Below are 5,081 nucleotides of genomic sequence, written 5' to 3' on the forward strand. Positions count from 1 at the left end.
CCTTGTTCCACTAATGCCAATGTGCATGCACGGAACCATAGCCAGAGACAAATGAGATGCGCACGCTAACGCAGACCCGAGAGTGCCAACGCGCTAACGCGAATCCTGGGACACGGCACCCTATATAAACAGAGAGTCTGCCTAGCATCAGTGCTAGATTGTCTTCAGCTTGTCCCTGTGTCCCTGTTGTTATTCTGCCTGATTGACCTTGTTCCTGAAAACCCGGCTTATCTTCTGACCATTCTCTTGGATCTCCCCTGCCTGCTGAACCTGCCTCTACATGCAATACTGGCCTTGGCTTGGACTTATGATTACGGCTCTGTCTGTTGCCAGCCTCTGCCTGTTCCTGACTATGGTTTTGCCTTCTGATTCGGTACCCCGCTGCCAGCCTGTTGCCGACTCCTGCCTGTTCCTGACTCTGCAGTTGATCCTGATCTGGCTCCCACTGAACAAGTCTGGTGATCAGTTTCCACATCTCCTCAGCAGAGGTTCCTGTATCTCCAAGTTCCAGCCTCCTGCCTGCAGGCACCTGCACCCTTTCATTGCCCTCGCACTCCCTGTACCCACCACCAGGGGTGCTTGGACCGGAACCGTGCAAGAGGTCACCCTCATCATTTCAGGCTCCACTGTAAGGTACGTGACAGTACGATCCAGCCACATGGAGCTCGAAAGGGGGGCCTCACCCATGAAAGCACTGTGCCAACAGATCACAGCCCTTACCCAGGCAGTCCAGGGCCTACAAGATGGCTATCTTCAACTTGAACAAAGAGTAGAGTCGCCATCACAGGCACCTTAGCACATCTCAAAAACAGAAAGAGGGGACAAGGGAGTCCCCTCTTTCTTTTTTTGATATAGTGCCATTGCTCATAGGGCAGGTATCCCGTCACATATTGACGAATCGGCTGGTACTCTATTTGCTGATAGCAACTTTGGTGAGTGTGGATTCTAGGACTTTTTACCCCCCATTTTTTACCTCAGCACATCTGACAGCCACGGCACCTTCGCCCTCCATTCCTGCAGCATCAGCATCGGTCCCCACAGTAGTGGTGCCACCTCCAGAAACTCGGGTCCCTACTCCTGAGAGATTCTCAGGGGATCGCAGCAGGTTTTGTGCCTTCAAAAATGCGTGCCAGTTATACTTCCTACTACAACCACGCACCTTCTCTTTGGAAAGCAATAAAGTGGGGTTCATCGTCTCACTGCTCCAGGGTGGACCCCAAACATGGGCTTACCACTTGATGGAACAAGCCAGCCCTCTTTTGAATTCTATGGACTCTTTCCTGGATGAAATGGCTAAGTTGTATGATGACCCCCAGCGTACCTCAACGGCGCAAGCCAGCCTGCACACCCTCCACCAGGGTCGCAGGCCGATGGAGGACTATGTAACTGACTTTAAGCGGTAGAGTTACACAATGGAATGATGCCGCTCTCCGCTACCAGTTCCGTCTAGGACTCTCTGAAGCACTTAAGGATGAGGTGGCTCGAGTTGGGGTCCCCAGTTCTTTGGAGAATTTGATCCAATTATCCATCCAGATCGATTAAGGGAACGAAGATCTGAGAGGACCAGACAATTTCGTCCCATGTGGATGCTGCCCAAAGTACCTAGCAGTCCATCTGTTCCTGCTTCCCCACTACCGATGCCCCAGAGCCAATGCAGATAGGCCTGCTTCGCTCACCATTGTCACCAGAGGAAAAGCAGGGTCGTCGTCAGAATAACCTCTGTCTGTACTGTGGGGGAGCTGGCCACTACGCAAGCATGTGCCCCAACAAGACCCGTAAGTCTGACTCCCCTCCTCATGATCCTTGTGTATTGACTTTAACCAGATCTGCTCACATTGCTGTTCCTGTCTCACTACAGCTTCCGGAAGGGGCACTCTGGGTCCAGGCTATAATTGACTCAGGCACCTGCCGCTGGTTCATCGACCATGCCTTCGTCCAGCAGCACAACAGCAACCCAAACAACAGCGAATCTCCATACAGCTAGCTGATGGGTCAAGCATCAAATCGGGACCTATTGCCCATGACACTCAACCTTTGTTCACGGACATCATGCCAGATCACCAAGAACTGCTATGCCTGGATGTCATCTCCTCCCCATTATTCCCGATCATTCTGGGAATGCCATGGCTGCAAGCCCATAACCCCCAAATTAAATGGTTTACTGGCCAGGTGATCTTCCAGTCCTCCTACTGTCTCCAGAACTGTCTCAAGTCTTCCCACCATGTAGTTCCTGTCATTGGCTGCTTGAAATCCGTATCTGAAACCCGGAAACTCGTCCCATCTGTATACCATGACTTACTGGACGTGTTCGACAAACAGAAGGCAGATACCCTTCCCCCTCACCGTTTATGATTGCCCAATCAAACTGTTGCCTGGGGCAGAAATCCCTTTTGGAAGGATCTTCCCTCTTTCAGAGCCTGAACTCCTGGTCCTGAAAGAATATATCAACGACAATCTCAGAAAAGGGTTCATCCGACCCTCCTCTTCTCCAGCTGGCGCAGGAAAAAAAGATCATTCCCTCTGCCCATGCATAGACTACAGGGAATTGACTAGAATAACAGTTAAAAATCGCTATCCTCTACCTCTGATCCCAGAGCTTTTTCAGAGACTCCATTCTGCAAAAATATTTACAAAACTAGACTTACGAGGTGCCTACAACTTAATCAGAATCCGTAAGGGGGATGAATGGAAGACGGCTTTTTGGACATGTTTTGGTCACTTTGAATATCTTGTTATACCATTCGGACTTTGAAACGCACTGGCCACTTTTCAACATTTTGTTAATAACATCTTCAGGGACTTCCTAGACTTATTCATGATTGTTTATCTGGATGACATTCTGATATTTTCAATTTCTCTAGAATTACACCGTAGCCATGTGAAGCAAGTTCTCCACAGACTGAGACAGAACGGATTGTACGCTAAAGAGGAGAAATGTGAATTTGAATGTCAGACCATTCACTTTCTCAGCTTGGTAATATCAACTGGGGGTGTGGCAATGGACCCTCAGAAGGTCTCGGCTATAATGTCCTGGCCACCTCCAACCGACAAGAAAGGGGTACAACATTTTATCGGGTTTTCCAATTTCTACAGAAAATGTATCAAAAATCTTTCTGGTATCATAGCACATATTACACAACTCACAAAGAAACAAAACCATTTCCAATGGACTGAGGCAGCTCAAGTTGCTTTCGACAGGCTAAAAGGATTATTTACCTCCGCTCCAGTATTAAAACATCCTGATCCTGCTTTGCCATACATCCTGGAGGTGGATGCTTCTGAGAGTGCTGTAGGGGCCATCCTGTCTCAGCGTCAAAGGCCTAAGTCTTTAATGTATCCCGTGGATTTCTTCTCCAAAAAACTAGGATTATCGGAGAGGAATTACGATGTGGGGGACCGAGAATTGTTGGCGATAAAATCAGCCTTGGAGCAGTGGCGGTACCTCTTGGAGGGAGAAGCACACCCAGTATTGATCTTCACGGATCATAAAAATTTAGAATATCTCAGAACTGCCAAATGCCTCAGACCCAGAAAAGCGAGATGGGCTTTTTTTCACGCTTTAACTTTCATATCACTTACCGGCCAGAGTCCAAAAATGTCAAACCCGATGCGTTATCCCGCATGTTCACAGAGACCAAAGTTTCATCCCCTCCAGATACTATCCTGCAAGCTGGAAATTTTCTGTTAATCCAATCCAATTTTGTATCACAAATCTGTCAGGCATCCATGAGAACTTCCTTACCTCCAGGCAGGAACCTACAAGAAAGAGATGGGCTTTACTGCTTTACTGGCAGGGAAATAAAATATTTGTACCACAGGATCTGCGCACCACCATCCTACAGATCTGCCATGACTATCCTTCGGTGGGTCATTTCGGGGGACACAAGACTATGGACTTAGTTCAAAGACATTTCTGGTGGCCCAATCTAGCAAAGGGTTGCAGGAATTACGTTAGTTCTTGTTTAACCTGCCTCAAGAATAAGAACAGTAAAAACAAGGCTTGAGGGTTACTAAGACCGCTGCTCATCCCTGAAAGACCATGGGATAAGATCGCAATGGATTTCATTGGTGAGCTTCCTCCTTCTGAAGGATTTTCATCCATCTTTGTGGTGGTTGATCATCTTTCTAAGATAGCACATTTTATCCCCATGAAGGGGACTCCATCGGACGGCCAGGGTGTTCATTAAAGAAATTTAAAGAAAACCTGAAAACTGGCATGCCCTTCCAGGAAACGGACCCAGATACTTGGGACCCTTCTCAGTTAAGAGGAAGATTAATCCGGTAGCATTTGAACTCGAACTTCCAAACTCATTTAGGATCCACCCTGTGTTTCATGCTTCGCTACTGAATCCTGACATAGCGAATCCCTTTTTGGATCGTGAAGTGGGACCCCCAGAAGCTATAATGGTGGATGGAGAAGAAGAGTTCGAGATTGAAGCCATCTTGGATTGTAGGAAACGACAAGGGCAGAACCAATACCTGATCAAGTGGAGAGGTTTTGGCCCAGGGGAAAATTCCAGGGAACCTGAGACTGATACATGCCTTTCATCATTCCCATCCAGAGAAGATGGCTCAAATGGGCATCCGGAGGCTGCCCCTAAGGAGGAGGCAATGTCAGAGAATTCACACAGCAAGCACCCGTCTCCATGCAGCAGCTGCCAACCCTCGTTCCGCTAATGCCAATGTGCATGCACGGAACCGTAGCCAGAGACAAATGAGATCCAGAGTGGGCATGCACAATGGCATCTCCATGCAAATGTGCACACTAATGCGCACCCGCGAGTGCGCATGCACGTACGCTGCCACGAATCCTGGCACACGGCACCCTATATAAACAGAGAGTCTGCCTAGCATCAGTGCTGGATCGTCTTCAGCTTGTCCCTGTGTTCCTGTTGTTACTCTGCCTGATTGACCTTGTTCCTGAAAACCCGGCTATCTTCTGACCATTCTCTTGGATCTCCCCTGCCTGCTTAACCTGCCTCTACATACAATACTGACCTTGGCTTGGACTTATGATTATGGCTCTGCCTTCTGATTCCACTGCCAGTCTGTTGCCAACCTCTGCCTGTTCCTGACTACGG

The sequence above is a fragment of the Aquarana catesbeiana genome, linkage group LG06 (genome assembly GCF_042186555.1).
Source record: "Aquarana catesbeiana isolate 2022-GZ linkage group LG06, ASM4218655v1, whole genome shotgun sequence".
NCBI lineage: Eukaryota > Metazoa > Chordata > Amphibia > Anura > Ranidae > Aquarana > Aquarana catesbeiana.